At 38.2% G+C, this 20110-nt stretch overlaps 1 protein-coding gene across 2 annotated transcripts in view; it reads left to right on the top strand.

Annotated features, from left to right (window-relative positions):
- Positions 1-543: 543 nt before the first annotated feature.
- Positions 544-20110, top strand: part of RP1 (RP1 axonemal microtubule associated) — a 655430-nt gene continuing 635863 nt past the window's right edge. For both annotated transcript variants that reach the window (XM_021005939.2, XM_078153415.1), the window contains exon 1: positions 544-637. The gene's annotated coding sequence lies outside the window, so the exon portion shown is untranslated. The remainder of the gene's footprint in view (positions 638-20110) is intronic.

Raw genomic sequence — 20110 nt, 5'->3', positions numbered from 1 at the left:
GGAGGGAGGGAGAAATTTGTGTTCTATTCAACAAGCATTGATTTAGCACCTTCTATGTGCCAGATACCACATGAGGACCAAAATGTAAGTGATTGCTCCTGCCCTCAGGAAGCTTAGATTCAAGGGGCAGGATGGGAGAGATGACTTAAGTAAATATAAAATGTGTCCAATGTAATTCTAGGGCATGGAGTGGAAAGTAGCTCTAGAGCTCTCTTGAGTCAGAGTGAAGGGAAAGTTGGGACCTTGAGGAAAGATACAATTTGGATTCTTGTCTTCTCTCTTTACATCTAACACTGTACTCCTAGCTCCTGGTAGGTTCTGAATTAATGCTTGTTGACATGAATTGCATTGAATGGCAACCAAGGCCACGAAATAAAGAATGGCCATATTCTTATTCAGGCTGTGAATTGTACTAAGTGTTTGCTGTTGCCACAGGAAATCAGATCGGAATACAAACATTAACTGCTCCCTTTTAACTAATGAAAACAGGGGACGGGAAGAAAACTAAAGCCAGAGTAAGTGCTTCAGACTTTTAGTAAACAAAGCACCTCGGTTTTGCAAGGTTGTTCCTAGTACCTACTCTATTTCATACTGGAGGTAACTAAGGAAAATCTGGTTACGTCGGTGGAGAATACGGGTAAATACTGATTGAGAATGTGTGTTTCTCTTTCCTCTCTTGCTAATCTTTCTTCTCTCAAATCAATGTTTAATTTGAGTTCAAAAACGAAAAAAAAGTACACTTAACTGGCATTTAGTTGTTAAATGTGCTTTATTTGGTGTGGCCCACTATGGGAGAGATGTGGACAGTGCTAGATAACCTGAGCTTAGCTTTGGCTATTACTATATTAATTATGTTATTAAAAAATAGTATTATGACATTATTATATACAGTATAACAAATATGATATAATATGCATTATTATATTACATATAATACTATAATATATATTAATTTAGTAGATAAAATCAGAACTCTTCTCTGTATGGGAAATTTGCATAGGTGAATCTTTATCATCTGCATTGGCCAGAAGGTTGCATTAGATAATCTTTAAGTTTCCCTGCAGTTCTAGCATTTTCTATGAAGAGAAATGTTTTTAAGTCATGGGTCGTGGACCTGGGTCTGTTGCATACTTCCTTTGTGACTTTGAGCAGGTCTCTTAACCACTTGGACCTTAGTTCCTAATCATGAAAATAAAGGGGTTGGAATGGATGACTAGATGACATGACTGATGATATGTCTTCCAGCATAAAGGTTAATGTATGTAAAACACTTTGGAAATCTCAAAGTGGATTTAATAATAATAATAGCTAACATTTATGGAGGCTTCAAGCTTTGCAAAATATTTACATATGCCATCTCATTTGATCCTCATAATCCTACGAAGTAAGTGCTAATATTATTGTCATTTTTCAGATGAGGAAACTGAGGATGAGAGGTTAATCAACTTGCACAGTGCCTGGCACTTCAATGGTTATTGACTGGCTGACTGATTGTACAAGGTCATACAGCTAGTTATTGTCTGAGGCAGGACTTGAATTTAGGTATTCCTGCTTCTAGGTCTAGTGCTCTATCCACTATATTACCCAGTTATCTTTTTAAATGATAGCTTATTTACAATTCTATAAAGTTTGCTAAGTTATTTACTTATGTTATATTACATTATATTATATCATCTTTATAGCATATATAATTTAATATTTAAATATTAATGATGAGGATGATGTATCTCCTATGTATGGCATCCTATAAGGAGTTTAGGAAACACTCCAAAAAGCTTACTGGGACTTCTCGATAGCTGATTTAGGAAGCTTAAAGAGTTATGAGTTTCAGTTCATTTGGACAGAGAGTAGTATGGCATTAGAGAAAAAGCAATCTATTAATTGACTCAATTTCTATTATTTACATCTTTTTTCCCCCCAGAATCGATCCTTGTCACTTTTATTCCTTGGTTCTAAGTAAGGCATTTTGTTCTTTCTGCAATTATTAAGCCAACTGTTTAACACCATAGCAACACTCATTTAGTTTTTTGTTGACATTTAGTTTTGTGCCTTCTATTCACTTTATAGCATCTTAGTTATATAAAGGGGATGGAGCAGGCAATCAGGGCCCATGGCAAGAGGAAGAAATGAAGTCTTCCACATGTCTGTGGCCTTATAGGTCCTTGGGTGTGGCCTTTTGACTGGGTCCAAGATTTATAGAACAATTCTTTTTATTAAGTGGATTTGCTCTGTGAAGTTTGAATTCAGTTAAAGGGCCACACTTGAGGACCTAGAGGGCCACATATGGTCTCTAGGCCCCAAGTTCCCTGACCTTGCATTAGGCAAATTATTTCACCTCTTTGCCTTCAGTTGCTTAATAATAATAGTTCACACTCATTTAATGTTTTAAGGTTTGCAAAATGCTTGACATTTATCTCACCTACTTTTCTAAGGTAGATGGGGAAACTCATCAGAGAATTTAAGTGATTTCTCCCTGGCTATGTAGCTAGTTTTAGATACAGGATTCAAATTCAAGTCTGTCCTGTACTCTGAGTCTAGCGCCCTTTTCACTACCTGGTGCTGCCTTGTCTGTAAAATGAGGATGTTGAAAACATGGTTTTGTTATCACTGTAAATTGTAAGATCCTGCCAGGTAGGTGGTAGAGATGTCCAAGGGCTTTTTGTAGACTCTCAAAGTTGCTCCTTAAGGAAAGTACTTCCCAAACTCCCATAGGACAGTGATTATTCTCTTTTTTGTTTCTGTATTGCTAATGCATACTTGGGTGTGGTAGATTTTGGCCTTCAGCTGCAGCTACCCCTCTGAGAACTGCTGGTTGAAGAACCCCAAGGACAATAGACCATATAAGAATTTACCCTGGTGACAGCAGGTTAAACAAGCTAGTAAAATAGAAGTTGGGGTGGGGGGAAAGAGTCAGATAAACAAGGTAATTAAGTAGGAAGAGGGAAAGCAGTCAAAATAACAGTTAAAAACAGAGAGAGGGATTTTTCTTTTTTTTTCTTTCCTTTTAAAAATTCTTTGTTTCATAGGGCTCTCCTGGAAAGAAGAGGGGAAAGAGTATGGGAAAACCTAGGCAAATGAAAGATAGCAGTAAAAATCTATTTTAAAAGAAAAAATAGAGGAAGGAGGAACCAGATAAGGTTAAAAATAGAGGAAGATCCTTCACGTAAAAAAAATTCTTAGTTTAAAAGGATGTCTTTTTAAGTGGGGGAAGAATTGTTGTCCTTTCTATTCAAAGAGGACTAAAATGACATCACGATGTTGGAGTCTCAAGGTACAGTGTGTCCGACTGTGGCTGATCAGACCAGTAGAAGCTCAGAAGGCTCTACTACAGGCCGGGCACAAGTAGTCTCTATGAACATTTGGAGTGGAGATGTCCTTAAATTTGTGCATCTCATGTTTCGTTTGAGCTATTGAAATTCTGCTTTGCCCATAGAGCACAGCACCTTCTTTGATGTGGGCATGCCAGCTAGATGGCCCTGCGCCAGTGCCTCCCGGGTCTCATAACTGATTCCAAAGTTCTCCAGAGAGACCTTGAGAGTGTCCATGTATCACTTCTTCTGACCTCGTGTGAGTGCTTGTCTCATGTGAGTTCTCTGTAACTTTAGGCAATGTAAAGAGAAACAATATCATTAAAAATCTATACAAGGTATCCCAAAAGTCTATTTAAGCTATTAAAGCTTAAAGCTACACTAAGACTTTGGGGACACTGTTTAAAAAAAGTAGAAGGAAGAAAGAGGAAAAAAGGTAGAAAAATATAAACTAGATAAGTCTCAAGTCACTGTAGACTCTGTTTTGATAAAAATTAAGAAAACCCTGGGTTTACGCTTTGTTCATCATTTAGGGGCTGGCAGGACCTTCCTATCGCAAACTAGCTGTTGTGACAGGGAAGTAGGGATGATTGTAGCTATGAGAGGCTCAGGGAGCTCTGCCCGTTGACTGTAAGAATATTTAGGCATAATTTTCCATTCAGTATCCTTGCCCTGTTTGACAGCTGTATCCTTACAAGCTAAGTAAATGTATTCTTCTATAACCCTTTTCCATTTGTTGGGTTGGTCATTTGCAATCATCTTGATAGTTGATACGAGCAGCTGTCCACTACAGTCACATAACTCCTTCTTTTCTGTTAAACTCCCCAATGATCTTGATTCTACTTTATGAAATTGAAATTGGTGGTATAATCTTTTAACATGACTATGCCAAAAAACAAGTTTGTTTTTTTTCCCTTTTGGTACAATCTTAATATCTTTTGATTTCACAATGTGTGTCTGAGTCAAGGAAGTGGCTGTTTAAATAATTTGTAGTCTATACCATTTAGTTTTTGTTGATACAGGCTTTTTGGTGGTTTAGGATTACTTTATAGCAATAAAACACATGACTAACAACACCCCTAGAAACTTGCAAACAAATCTATAAAGGTTTTTTTTTTAAAGCAATTTAACTTTTACTTCGGCAAATAGAAACACCACAGAGGCTATTATGTATAGGCTGAATCACACCAAGCGGCAGCTTCCAAAAAAAAAAAAAAGGTGTCAGTCAGCCTGAGCTTCAGGAATGATGGATTGGGGGACTTGCCTTTGTATTCTACTGAGCTGCCTTAGTCCCAGAAGTTCTAAGTAACCATCAAACAGAAAAGATGCCAAATCAGATGTTAACAACACTTCTGAGGTTTAGGGGGTCTGCCTGACTCTCCTTATCATTCAAACCTCTTGGCATCTTTTATAATTGGCCAATAGGAAGTTGCATATAGATTTAAAAGGCAGTAACCTGAACATTAAGCACATGACCTTTGGAAATTTCCATTTTAATAAAAACATGTAAGTCTTATTAAAATAGCTTCTAGTCAATTCCAGACAGCTCTTTAAAGATGCACTTATATTTTTACAAAGATGCAATTAAATTAGAAATAGTAATTAATGCTCCTAGACTATGTAGTTTCTATTTTTTGTGAGATAATACTTTGCAGATAACCCCCCCCCCACACACAAGGATATATGGAAGGAAGAGAAAATTTATAGAAGCATTAAGTGGAATCAAGAAGAGCTGAGTTCAGATCTTGCCTTAGATCCTATTTTTTTGATCTTGAGCAAGTCATTTAATCCCTCTATGACTTAGTTTCCTCATCTGTAAAATAGAGAAAGGGTACAGTGCACACAGCACCAGCCCTGGAGTCCAGAGGACCTGAGTTCAAATCCAGTCTCAGGTACTTGATGTTTATAAGCTGAGTGACCCTGGGCAAGTCAGTAACTTAAACCCAACTGCCTCAAAAAAAAAAATGGACAAAGTAAAATTGTATCTACTCCACAGCACGGTTGTCAGGATCAAGTGAGATAAAATGTAGAAGTGTGTTGTATCTTTAAAGTGCTGGATTGATGCTGGTTATTATTAACTACATGATGAGAGGCAGGATAATGTAACAGAAAGAATACTGGGCTTGTAATAAAAACTGATTACTAGTCTTGTGCAATTCATTTTTCTCCAGTCTTTCTTCTCCTCATCTGTAAAATGGGGATGAAAATATTTATTCTACCTACCTCATGGGATTGCTGCGAGGAGAACATTTTGTAAATCTTAAAGTGCTATAAACACTTTTGTAAACCTATAAATGTAAGTTGATTGTTATTATTATTAATAATAAAAGGAGGAAGAAGAGGGGAAAGAGGAGGAGGAAGACATAGGAGAGGAAAGGGAGAGGGAAGAAGGAAAGGAAGTCCATAAACTAAATACTTGAATACCCTTATCCTGATAATCCAATCAGATGGATTTATAACTAGTTGAATAGCCAGACTCAAAGAGGAATTGTTAGCTGTTCAATGTCAATATGGCAGGAGGTCTTCAGTGGAGTGACCCCCGGATCGCTGCTCAGTCCTGCACTATTTAACATTTTTATTAATGACATAGATGGTACACTCATCAATGAGGGCACTGAGATGACATCAAGCTGGGAGGGATAGCTAACACACTAGATAACAGAGTCAGTATCCTAAAGGATCTTGACAGGCTAAAGCACTAGATGGAATGTAATAAGAAGAAATTTAGTAGGGATAAATATAAAGTCTTACACTTGGGTACACAAAGATCAGTTTCACAAGTATAATACAGGGAGGGGTATGATTAGTTCTGAAAAAAAAATCTGAGGCTTTTAGTGAACTGGGAGCTGAATATGGAGTTAGAAGGGTGTTGCAGCTGCCAACAAAGCTGATGAGATCATGGGATGCCTTAAGGACATAGCTTCCAGGAACAGAGAGATCATAGGTCCACCATACTCTGCCCTCATCAGACCTCACACGTAGGATTGTGTTTAGGTCTTGGCACCATGGTTTATGAAGAACACTGATAAGTGGGAGTATGTCCAAAGTGGGGCAACCAGGAGGGTGAAAGATTTTGAGTCTATGACACACGAAATGGGTATGATTATCCCAGAGAACAGATGACTTAAGAGTGGCATGATCACTGTTTTCAAGTATATGAAAGGCTGTCATGTGGAAAAAGGATTAGCTTTATTCTGTTTTTTCCCAGAGGAAAGAACCAGAAGCAGTGGGTGGAAGTTACGAAGAGGCAAATTTGGGTTTAATGTCAGAAAAATCTGAAAAACTGCTTGCCTTAGTTTTCTTGTTTGTAAAATAAGTGTAATATAAGCACCTCCCTCCTAAGGTTTTTGTGAGAAAAAAGTAAGGTAATATTTATAAAATGCTTTACCAACCTTAAAGCCCTATATAAATGCTTATCATTAGAAAAAAAATCCTGATAATTAGAGCTGTCAGAAAGTAAAAAGGGATGCCTTGAGAACTGGTGGTTCTTCCTCCTTGGAGGTCTTCAAGCAGAGGTTAGACACTTGTCTGTGCCCTATTATGACCACGGAATGGTAGGGATTCTATTGATAAATGGGTTAAACCAGAGAGTTGCTGGATGCCCTTCCAACTCTCAAATCCTGTGATTCTATAAACAGTATGAAGGTCAAGTGGGAGAGAGAAGTTTCAGCTGAGTGATGAAGTGTAAAGCTAGACTGCAGTGTTGCAGAATGAGGTAAAGGAGAGGAAGTTGAGTCAAGGCACGTAGACAGAGGTTATTTATTTGTTTCCTTGTTTGTTTGTTTACAGGAATGAGGTTTTTAGGGGACTCAAGATAGCACATAAGCATCAGAGAAGGAGCCAGAGTCCTTGAAAGTGCTGTCCTGTGTGACTGGTGTGGTATGCTCTCTATAATCTTTGAGACCTCATGGCAAAGTGGAATGATGCTGTGGGCTTAGAAGTGGGAAAACCTACCCTTGATTTCTAATAGAAGATACCTTCCTTATTTTTCTCATTTTTTCAGTCTTTTGACTTTGTTTTAATATTTCTAGTTATTGCTTCATTGAATTGTCCATTTGCTCCATTCTATTTTTTAGAAAGTCAGGAGTTCTAGTTTCATTTTTTTCCCCTCAAAAGTTCTAATTTCATATTTTGTCTCTTGTCCCTGTCTCTTCATTTCTTCCAGACACTTTTGGAATCTTTGTGATCAAGCCATTCTCTTTTCTGAGGCTTTACTTAGTATACTTAGGGAGTTGCTCTCTTCTGGGTTTAACCTCTTGGGCTTCTCTTTTCTTTTTATTGTTATCTTCTGGCTTTATATCACCTTCATTTCTAAATATGTTTCTTCCTCCTCCCCTACACAGTGATCTATCTCTTGTAACAACATAGAAATAAATTTAAAAAAGCAGAGGAAAAAAATCCAACAAAATCAACCATGTCTGACAGTATATGTGATATTCCATACTCATAGTTTCCGACCTCTACAAAGAAGAGAGATAGGTTCTCTTAACCGAGATTTTTATCAATTCTTCTATGGAGTAAAGCTTGGTCATCATAACTATACGATGCTTAGCTCCATTTTTGTTGTTTGTGTACTTTCTACTTACTAAAAACACTAAGCTCAGGCTGTGAAGGGAATTAAAATCATGTTATATGAAAATGAATCAGTCAAGAAGTATTTATTAAGCACCTACTATGTATTAGGTACTGTATTAATTGCTGGGAATACAAAAAAGATAGCTCCTAACCTCAAGAAACTTAAAATGTAATGGGGGTGACAACATCCAAACCACTATGTACAAACAAATTATATACAAGATAAGTAGGCAACAAATAAGAGAGAAGACACTAGAATTAAGAGGGATTTGGAAAAGCTTATTGTAAAAGACAGGATTTTAGTTGAGACTTAAAGGATTGTTTGGAACAAGTGGCGGTATTTAGCCCAAAGAAGAAAAATATTGAGTGGAGGGGTATGATAGTAGTCTTCAAATATTTGAAAGGGTGTCATGAAGAAGACAATTTTTGTTGTTGTTCAGTTGTCTTTCAGTCAAGCATTTAGGGTTTTCCTGGCAAAGATACTGAAGTGGTTTGGCATTTCCTCCTCCAGCTCATTTTTATAGATGAGGAAACTGAGGCAAACAGGGTGAAGTGACTTGGCATTCACACAGCTAGTAAGTGTCTGAGACCAGATTTGAACTTAGGAAGTTGTCTTCCTGACTCCAGGCCCTGCTTCTAGCCACCTAGCTGCCTCAAGAGAGAGAGAAAGATTAGACTTGTTCTGTTTGGCCCCTCCTCTTTCATTACTCTCCTGACTATGCTTCTGACTCTCTGGACCATGTCTCACTCATTTGGACCTTTAGGCTGGGCTCTTCTCACCTTAGAACATCCTGTTTTATTTCTGTCCTCCCTCCCAACCCCCCTCAGCCACCTTCTCTCTTCCTTCTCAGCTCCCTTTTCTATCCTCTTCCCCTATTAGAATGTAAACTCCTTGAAGGCAATTGTTTTTCTTTTCTTTTTAAAAAATATTTATTTATTTTTAGTTTTCACCACTCCCTTTTATAAGATTGTGAGCTTTAATTTTCTTTCCCTTCTTCCCTCCCCAAGACGGCATGCAATCTGATATAGGCCATACATGTACCATCATATTAAACATATTTCCACATTAGTCATGTTGCAAAGAAGTAGAACCAAAGGAAAAAACCACAAGAAAGAAAAAACAAAAAACAAAAAACGAAAAAAGGAAAAATAGTACGCTTCAATCTGCATTCAGACTCCATAGTTCTTTCTCTGGATGTAGATAGCATTTTCCATCATGAGTCTTTTGGAATTCTCTTAGATCCTTGCATTGCTGAGAAGAGCTAAGTCTATCAAAGCGGGTCATCACACAATGTTGCTGTTACTGTGTACAATGTTTTCCTGGTTCTGCTCATCTTACTCAGCATCAGTTCATGCAAGTATTTCCAGGATTTTTTGAAGTCTGCCTGTTCATCATTTCTTATGGAACAATAGTATTCCATTACATTCATATAGTACAACTTGTTCAGCCATTCTCCAATTGATGGGTATCCCCTACATTTCTAGTTCTTGTCCACCACAAAAAGAGCTGCTTTAAATATTTTTGTATGTGGGTCCTTTTCCCATTTTTATGATCTCCTTGAGATACAGACCTAGAAATTGTAAGCAATTGTTTTTCTTTTTGCTTGCCTCAGTATCCCCAGCAGTTACTACAGTTCCTAGCACTTAGTAAGCCTGTCTACCTGCTGCACAGAACGAAATTAAGATTGATGAGTGGACGTTATGGAAAGGCAGATTTTGGATCAACATAAGGGGAAAAATCCCCAAACCAAACTTCTAAATAACTAGTGTAGTCCAAAAATGAAATGGGTTGCCTTGAAGAAGTGACTGGAGATCTTCAAGCAGAGCTTGGATTACTGCTTATTTGTTTGCAGTCTTGCAACTCATGAGTTGATTATGGTTTGAAATAGATGGTCTTGATGTACTGTCCAACATTAAGTGACTTCGTGTCTATGAAAAAATATTTTCAATGTTATAATAAGATCGAAGATAATTTCATCTTTGATACTTTACAATATCAGTGCTTTGTCGTCAATGCTGTAGACAATTGATCACTGGGCAGTACTGTATATTCACTTTGTTATGTTACCCATGCTAGGCACTGGGAGAGATAAAAAGAAATAAGACGGTCCCTGCTAAGATGTCTAGACAATCATTGTAATATAAATGAGAACTCAAAAACATGTTGGATCAGGAGTCAGGAGGACCTGAGTTCAAATTTGGCCTCAGACACTCATTAGCTGTGTGCCCCTGGGAAATTTATTTAACCTCTGCCCTAATCCATTGGAGAAGGAAATGGCAAACCACTTCAGCATCTTTGCCAAGAAAACCCCATATGAGGTCATGAAAAGTCAAACACAACTGAATGACAAGAGCATTATAAGAGTACTTAGTGTCCTAGAGATGTGATTTCTCAGTGATTTGAAGAGTCCATAAATTTTATTTAAAAAAAACAAACCTTGCATTTTCTGAAGTATTGTAGACAGTATAGCTTTTGTTGAATGTTTAAGTAAAATGTTTGTAGCATTTACTATTAATATTTCAGCTTTTAGGTAGTGATAATATATGATATTTTTCACTGAACTTTATTCATGCATACACATTGACAAACACCCTTTTAAATAATATGTTGTTCTTTGATGCCATCATCTATTTAGTACTTACTGTCAATGTAGCTAATGCTATAATTTGTGGTAAGTTATTACAGAATAATACAACCCTGTTGTAAAATTGTACATTTAGCAGTATACTAGTTATCCTCATGTCTTAAAAAGAAATATAGCTTATTGGAGAGATCAACATCCTCTTCCTCCTCCTCCTTCTTCTTGTTCTTGTCCTCCTCCTCCTCCTCCTTCTGCTCATTATTGTTAAGGCCTAGAGAGGCAAAGTGAGATACTGGAGGTCATTCAGGGATTAAGTGGCAGAACCAGAATTTGGACTCTGGTTCTGATTCCAAATTCATCATCTCAAGTTTAGCATTCTTCTTACTCTACTACACTATCTCCCCTTCTGGGGAAGTAGTGGCTGATGCTAGAAGTTTGCTCTACATGTGTTGATACTTCTCCTTAGATCTAAGGATCCCACCCTTTCTGTGAGAATCTGTGGCTAAATAGGCCTCCAGACCAGGGATCATTTTGGAGGGAGCTTACCTTGAGTTCAACTTGGTGCAGGTGGTGTTTACCTTTGTAAGAGTGAGGACCCTTGAGTGGGCAAATCAGTTACCCCACTCAATCAATCAATAAGCATTTATTAAAAACCTACTATGTGGACATCTCCAAAGGCCTCATGATGGAAAATGCTATCCACATCCAAAGAAAGAACTATGGAGTTTGAATGTGGATTGAAGCAAACTATTTGCTATTTTTTCTTCTGTTGTGTTTTGTTTCCTCTTTCTGGTGGTTCCTCCTATTAGTTCTAATTCTTACTTACAACATCACTAATGTGAAAATATGTAATAGGAATGTATATGAATAGGCTATATCAGATTGTGTGCTGTCTTGGGGAGGGAGGTAGGTACAGAGGGGGAGAAAATTTTAAAACTCAAAAACTTATGGAAGTGATTGTTGTTGAATCAAAATAAGTTCATTTTTAAAAAACAAACTACTATGTGCCAGGTATGGTGCCAGTGCCAGTATGGAGACCAAAGATAATGCCCTGAGCCTAGAGATGGAGTGTCTTCATGGAACAGCCAAGATGTCAGTGTCACTGGTTCAAAGATCACATGGAGGGGCCAGGTGTAAAGATGTAAGAAGAGTGGGAAGGTGAGACAGGGCTAGGTTATGAAGGGCTTTAAACACAATGAGAGGATTTTCCATTTCATTCTTGAGATGATACAGAACCACTGGAGTTTATTGAATATGGCAGTGACATTGTGAGACTGGTGCTTTAGGAAAATCACTTTGACATCTAAATGGAAGATGGACTGCAATGGAGAGAGACTTGTTGCAGGCAGACCAAACAGCAGGCTATTGCAATAGTCTGGGTATGAGGTGATGAGGGCCTGCAACACAGTACTGGTAGTGTCAGAGGTAAAAAGGATTATTCAAGAAATGTTGTAAAGGTGAAATCAACAGGCCTTGGCAACAAATTGGATATAGGGTATTAGAGATAGTGAGGAGTTAAAAATGGTACCTACATTATGGGCCCAGAGGACTGGGAGGATGGTGGTGTCCTTGACAGTAATAGGGAAGTTTGGAAGGGGAGAGGGTTTGAGGGGAAAGATATTGAGTTCCATTTTGGACACACTGAGTTTAAAATTCCTGAAAGGCAGTTGGAGATGTGAAACTGGAGATCAGTAGAGATATTAGGGCTGAATAAGTAGATTTTAGAATCATTAGCATTGACATGATAATAAAATTTATGGGAGCTGGTGAGATCACTAAGTAAAGTAATAGAGAGGGGGCTGGGTAGGATACCCAAGACTAGTGGATGTGACCTGGGTGAGAATCCAGCACAGCAGACTTGAGGTGTGGTTAGATGGGCAGGAGGAAAACCCAGAGAGAGTTGTGTCCCAAGAACCTAGCGAGAAGGAAGTATCAAGAAGAAGAGGATGATCCACAATGTCAAAAGCTATAGAGTGCTCCAGAAGAATGAGGATTGAGAATATGCCATTGAATTTGATGATTAAGAGATCATTGGTAACTTTGGAGAAACTTTGTTTGAATGATGAAGTTGGAAGCCAGATTGTAGGAAGTTAGGAAGAAAGTGAAAAAAGAGAACGTAGAGGTACCTATTGTAAATGGCCTTCTCAATGACTTTAGGCACAAAGGTCAGAAGAGATGTAGGGTAATAGTTAGCAGGGATGGAAAAAGTTAACAGGGATGGAAGGATCAAGTGAAGGTTTTTTAAGAGCGTTGGGCAACACAGGCCCTATAGGATGGGATCAGTATGATTACCTTGTGAGCCTCAGAGGTTCTGAGAAGTAGAAGTTCCCATTTTCCCATCTCATCTCGGTTCTCAGATCAGCTGATGACAATGTCTGGGCAGTGTCTGGACAGTTGAGTACAGAATAGATGCAGATTCAAGGCTCTACAAAGAGTTCAGCAGAAAAGTGACACCATAGCTAAGGGGAATATTGAGGACTCCAGCAAAAGAATTTCTAGCAACCATGTGCTATACCCTCTTTGCCATATGTGCAATAAGCTTGGACCTACTTTCTCCAACAATGGGGGATGTTTTATACCAATTGTCCTTACTATACCACCTTAGTAAATAACCCCTTTCTCAACAATAGTTAATTAAGGTCTGACTGACTGATAATTAAGAAACACACTGATAGGGCTCAGAGCTATAGCACTAGAAATGGTACCACCAACTCCTCAAGGCTATCCATTGAATCCTGGGAGTAGGTATAGTAGCCTTACTCTGGAAACCTGATTTAGCAGCACAACTGGGAGTTGGAATAGTAACTCTGGAGTATTTTTGTGTGTTGCTGAGGTATTATATGCTAAAAATTGTTTCTTCACTCTGGATTCAAGGCCTGGGCATGTTCCTGGGTTTCACTGATATATACATGCCAGGGGAAGCTGTATTGGTTCTTAGCCTGGAGAGATCGCCACGACAGTCTAACCCATGAATATTTCCATAAGGAAATATTGTGTGATTTAGTGATCCCAGACTCAGATGCCTTTGCCATAACAGACTGCAAAGGATAAGATGGGGGACCTTATGTGTCTGTAGAAATCACACATCCAGCTGAACAATAACACAGAAATAAGAGTGTATGCATGAATGAAAGAATGGTAAAGCATTTATTAGACACTCAGTATGTGCCAGTCTGTGCTAAGTGCTGAGTATGCAAATAAAAGAAAGCAAGACAGTCCCTGCCCTCAAAGAACTTGCATTCTAATGGGCAAAAGGAACTCATAAAGGGAGGTGGAGGTGGGAGAGAGAGATACTGGTAAGAAGGGGATGAAGAGGTTAAAAACAATGGATGAAATACAGACTGCATGGTTTGGAAATGGTGACTAGAAACTGAATAAAATAGTAAGTGTAACAGAATGTTTGAGTGTGGAATCTTCCCATCACTGTTAATTAAAATGGTAAGTATATCTTAGAAGAATTCATGTTCTAGTATCTCCTTTTCTGGTTCAGTTGGGCTCAAAAACATCCATAATTGCTGGTTAAATAGTTGTACAAAAGTTCATTAGAGTAATTGGGTATCTTCTTAAGAGCTGAAAGAACATAGTATAAGGAAGAGAGAAGGAAATGCTCCTATTTTGTGATGTGACCTTTTATACCTAAGTGGTGTATCCATTTGGTTCTGTCCTGCCAAGTCTGGGTCTGGCCTGTATCTAGGTTCTTTCAGTCCTGTTTGATACTAGGTAAAGATTTGATATACTCATGAACTTGACACTTGCTAGCTAGGTCTGTGGTCAACTTTGTGTAGGCTCTACCCTTTTCAGGGAAGGAAAAACAATGAGAAATAAGTTAGAAATACCCTGTTTCCACCTTAGAGGAATCCTTTTCCTGGTCTTTCCCATTGATCCCATTTAGCTACCTGAAACTGAATAAATAATCAGATGTACTTTATGTAAATAGCCTGCTAACATTCTCCCTTTGATGGGCTACTGATTTGCCAGAGTGAACACTGTGTCAAAAATTACTTCTTGTGCCTGTGCTATCTTCTAATTCAGTGAATCTACTAAGATAGAAGTGTCTAATCTAGGATCAAATGGGATCCCAGGTAAATAATCAAAGTAACCACAGTTCTTGATAGATTCCACACTACGCAGTGACCCATGAAGTTCTGTCTCTTCAAAGCTACTAGCTCTTTTCTTCCCTTCCTGAAGTCCTAGCCTTACATTTTACTCATATACTAATTATCCTACAATCATTCTAACACATTTTAAACTAAATGAGGCAATGAGGTGGCACAGTGGATAGGGAACCAGGCCTGTAGTCAAGAAAACCTGAGTTCAAATTTGTCCTCAGACACTTACTAGCTGTGTAACCCTGGGCAAGTCACTTAACCTGGGCCTGCCTCAGTTTCATCATCTGTAGAATGGGGATAATAATAGCACCTACCTCCAAGGGTTGTTGTGAGACCAAATGACATAATCATAGCAAAACACTTTAGCACAGTGCCTGGCACAAGAAAGTGCTATATAAGTGTTAGCTGTATCATCATTATTAATATCAGTGGCATGAATTCACCATAGCAAAAATACAAGATGAAAAAGGGACCAGGTATCATTTACTGTGCCAAGAAAACACCACATGGGGTCATGAAGAGTTGGGCACAACTGAAATGATTGAACAAGCATGACAACAAAGCATCTACTGTGCATTCAAGTTAGAATCAGAATCCTGATATGCTTTTTAAAGCTTTCTTCTCCAATAGGAGGATTCCAGCTTATCTTGTTCCCAAATCTACACTAGGATGAAAGCATCTGTGAATTAAGATTGAAAATTATTGAAAATTATTAGCCATCTCTCCCGCTTTGGTCTCATTTGGTAGCCATTTTCTCATGACTATTACATGCACTGAGCAAGGTTGACTCAGGCTTTCAAGATTTTTATGATTTCAGTGGTATTGGGAGCTCCAGATCAGCACCTTCATAATTTACTAGAGTACTGAAAGGTTAAGAGAATGGCCCAGAATCACACAGTCTGCAAGCAGGACTTGAACTGGGGTTTTCCTGACCTGAGGTGATCATCTTCTGTTCTACTATATTACACCCCTGCTCCTGATACAATAGTAGGCAAGGTGCACATGCATTATCTCTTTCAGTCCTCACAACTACCCTGTTAGCTAGGCACTACAAGCTACAGGTGAGGAAACCTAGGCTCAAAGGCCTAAGTGATTTGCCTGGGGTCACGTGACTGATCAGCATCAGAGGCAAAATCTGAACTCATGCCTTTATCCCTCAGTCTATACTTCCTCATGCTTATATCACACTACTTCCTTAATTTTTGGTTTAGTTTTGCTAGTATTTGTTCCCTTACTGAATATCAAAGACAATAAAACTCCAAAGTTATATTGTCCTACAATTGAATTTTTCTACCCTTTACTAAATTTCCATGGCTGATCTTACAGGCTGGAATTCCTTAGCTTATTTTTCTGAGGTTTGACTCTGCTGGTTTTTTTTTTTTAGCTTGGGTAAAAATTGACAGACAAAAACACTTTGACATCATGCTAAGATTCCAAATTCTCCTAGCCTGTTGGTTATCACAGGAACTGTATTTTCAAATCTTAGGCGTGTTTCATTTAAATTTGCCTTTACACATGGGGTAGAATGGATTCAAATCTCAGGACTCTTCACTTTCCAATTTCAAAGTCATAATTTAAACATTCCAATTCTGCATTGGCTCCAAGGTTGGGCAGAACAATGAAACATTAAAACTTCCAGAGCAGTAAGAGCAGCCAGAGAAAAAGAGAGATGACTTTCTGCATATGTGTCCAAATCATTTGAACTCTGCTCAGCTTAACAATCCAGGTAGGTACTTCCATAAAAATCTGCCACAGAGAAAACTAAAAGTTTTTTTTAATCAAATTTTTGAATTGAAAATTATACCAAAGTCTTCTCTCTTGTTATAACTTGAAACAATTACTTAGATTCACATTCCAAGAGGTCTTACCTGATTCCTTAATTCTCTGCATGTATAAAAGTTATTATAACTTATGAATTCAGGCTTTCCTTATTAAATACATTTCCTGTATTAAAATACATTGAATTTTGGAAATAAGTGATCTCTTTTTTTTCTCTTTTTTTTTTTTGAGGCAATTGGGGTTAAGTAACTTGCCCAGGGTCACACAGTTAGTAAGTGTCAAGTATTTGATCTGAGGTCAGATTTGAACTCAGGTCCTGATTTCAGGGCTGGTGCTCTATCCATTGCGCCACCTAGCTGCCCCGACTGATCTCTTTTTATTCCTTCTCTTAATGGTTAGGCTAGAGAAAAAGAAGAAAAAATATTGCCCAAATTTTACTCCAATTCCAATCAAAATGTGTTGCAAATTTTTTCAATGAAATGTTTACTTTCTTTTTGCCCAGACTCTTGGTTTATTAAGGGTTATTTCCTTTCTCACAGACATGTACAGCCAAAAAGCCCTAACAGCAACAAATCAACAAACATATCTTTAAATCCTTTAAAATGCAAGTGGCCCAATTTTTTCAGACTTATACCAATTCATACAATTTTAGTGGATTTCCTTCCTCAACTTTCTGGGAGATAGGGGATGGGAAAAGCATAGGAAGGAAGGAAGATCTTTTTGTACATTTTTCTTTCCCATTCCCCATAGACTTTTCACATTCTTAGCACTACCTTAAGAATTGTTTCTACTATTTTGTTACTGAAATAGCTAATTCTGCATTATTATTATTATTATTAATTATTATTGTTATAGATAAAACCAGTAGCCTGAATTGTTGCTGTTCTAAATCTAGCATCTACTTGCATTTTTTCTGAAGCTTTGAGAAATGATTCCAAATTTCTGGGAGGTAGGGGCACAAGGTGGGGTGGTATTACTATAATCTCATAACATAGTTGGTGGAATGGACAGGACAATTTTGACCAATGTTGGATTATTCAATTATGGGGGTTGGCAGCATTCTCTCTGAACTTCAAAGTAGTTCTCCATCTGTGCTCCTCCTCCTCTTCACAATTTCCTTTCTGTTCACTGATGACTGGGTATTACAGAGCACTTTGTTGGACTCCATAGACTAAGTGCTTTTGCTTCAAAGAATCCCTCTCTTCAAAACACATCTCATGCATTGCCTACTACATGAAACATGCTATTGCCTTCTCTCTCAAACTAACTGGTATTTATATTCTATTTATTTTTATTTATAAACTTTATATTATTCTGCAGTTTGACATTTCCTTCTCCAGCTCTTTTTACAGATGAGGAAATGGAGGCAAACAGGGTTAAGTGACTTCTTCAGGGTCACACAGCTAGTGTGTGAGACCAAATTTCAACTCAGGCCTTCCTAACTTCAGGCCACCTAGCTGCTTTTCTCTCCATATATAACACATATATACATACGTATATACATGCATACATGTATACAAACACATCTATGTATGTGTACATATACATACATATACCTATATATACATATACAAGAAATGTTTTATTCTTGTCTTTATATTGCTATTGCCTTATTGCCTAGCTCATTGTCTGGCTCATAGTAGGTATTTAATCAATGCTCATACACTGATTGATTGAATTGAATTTAGATGCTAAGTCTTTGTTGCATTAAAGTATATATTTTGAGAAATTTGGGGTAAGTCATGAAATTACTCCATTTTAATAAAAACCAGTAAGTGGTCACACATTTTCTTTCTTCATGAAAACAACATGACTGGGTGCTAGTTTTACACCCAGAATGAGTGTAGAATCAGGAATATAAAATTACGAAATAATTCTATCTCAGGTATAGAAAGGATCTCAAGTGTAACTGGGAAGATTACTTCTAGAAATAATTTGAAAGTGTTTAAAACCTGTTTCAAAGCCATGCCTTCCTGACAGGCTGTGACTAGGGCTTTGGAAATAAACAGAAATACCTTGTAGAAAATAGAGCTAAAAATTACTCCCCCCTTAAAAAAATCACAGGTACAATTTTGTTCTGTGCTTTTTTTTCCTGCGCTTTTGCGCAAAAACTGTAATGCTCGCCCTTCTTCTCCCTCCCTCCCCAAATAAGACCAAATCATAGGAAATTTAAAACTGATATAAAATGATGCTGTTTTTGAGAAGAAGATATCCATTGTCTCTTTTGTTGTTGTTCAACTGTTTTCAGTTGTGTCTGATTCTTTGTGACCCCATTTGGGGTTTTCTTGGAAAAGATACTGGAGTGATTTGCCATTTCCTTCTCCATCTCATTTTACAGATGAGGAAACTAAGGCAAACAGGGTTAAGCGCCGGGGTCACAGAGCTAGTATTACTAAATTAAAACTAAATTACTTACTAAATTTAACTTTGGAGTCTTATATCTTTGATGTTATACTAGCAAGTCACACAGCTTGTAAAGGTCCGAGGTCAGATTTGAACTCAGGAAGAGGAGTCTTCCTGACTCTAAAGCCTTGTTCTCTATCCACTGCAAGACCTAGCTGCCCTCCATCACCTCTTAAATGAGATTTTTAGCTAGCGTTCAGATTTTTGAACAGAGGAACCATATGACCAAATCTCTGCACGTGATAAGTCTAGCAACGGTATGGAAAAGGAATAGTCATATTTCAGTAGTACAGGTGAATGGGGACATGAGTTTAAACTAGGGTGGTCCCATTGAGGTTATCAAGGAGGAAACAGATGTAAGAGAGATTGTAGGTCTAGAAATGACAGGACTTGGCAACAGACTGGGTATGTGAGGCAAGGGATAAGAAACAACTAAAGATAACCCCCAGGCTTCAAACAAAGGAAACATGGGTGAATGGTGGGGTCTCTGACGGAAATAGTGAAGTCAAAAGGATGAGCACGTTTTTAGGGAAACATAATGTTCAGTACATATATATGTCATATCCTTGGCAGGAAGGCTGTGGGACATAGTAGAAAGAGCACCCTCTCTGGAGCCAAAGGGCTTGGGTTCAAATTTTGTGTGTTGCTTACCAACTGTGTGACCTTGGACAACTCATTTAACATCTTGGGTCTCAGTTTCCTCACCCTTAAAAATAAGAGAGTTTGGCCAATGAGGTCTCTTCTACCTCTATCCTGTCCTATGATATGATCCTTATCATTCAGCGTGGGGCCAGAGGGAGGGTGCACCATGGTTCCCTAGTTGGGGAGGGAGCAAAGGTCACAGCTGGGGGGTTTCCTCCTCAAGGAAGGGACAGAAATATCACATGGGTAGTGTGATAAACAGAGCAAGCATTTGGTAGGGCAATGGATTTAAAGGGCACTGACACAACATATTCCTAAGGAAAAAGGTGAATCTAACAGTGGTAACCAGAAATTTGCGCTCCTAGGACAAAGACCATCTGCCTTTAGTTGAAAAGATCAGGGATAGGTAGAGCAGGGGTGATACTCAACACACTGCCATCTGGTTGTTTTCTATTTTAATTAATTATTATTGCTAATTACATGCCTAACATTGTAGTTTCTACACTGCTGAATAACTTCCACATGCTTTTGGAATCCTCTGCCCACCTTTGGGCAAAGCCCTGATTACCTGGACCTAATTATGACTCTGGAGGAATAATGGAGATGTTTGGGTAGAAGCTAGTGATTGGATGGTGAGAGTGGGTTTGGGAGCAGGGGAGAAAGGGCAAAGGTCACAATTAGTAGGATCTGATTTCTGGCCTGGCTCATGGAT

Source organism: Phascolarctos cinereus, unplaced genomic scaffold (genome assembly GCF_003287225.1).
Source record: "Phascolarctos cinereus isolate Bilbo 61053 unplaced genomic scaffold, phaCin_HiC Scaffold_4;HRSCAF=312, whole genome shotgun sequence".
NCBI lineage: Eukaryota > Metazoa > Chordata > Mammalia > Diprotodontia > Phascolarctidae > Phascolarctos > Phascolarctos cinereus.
This window is presented reverse-complemented; position numbering and strand designations above follow the sequence as displayed.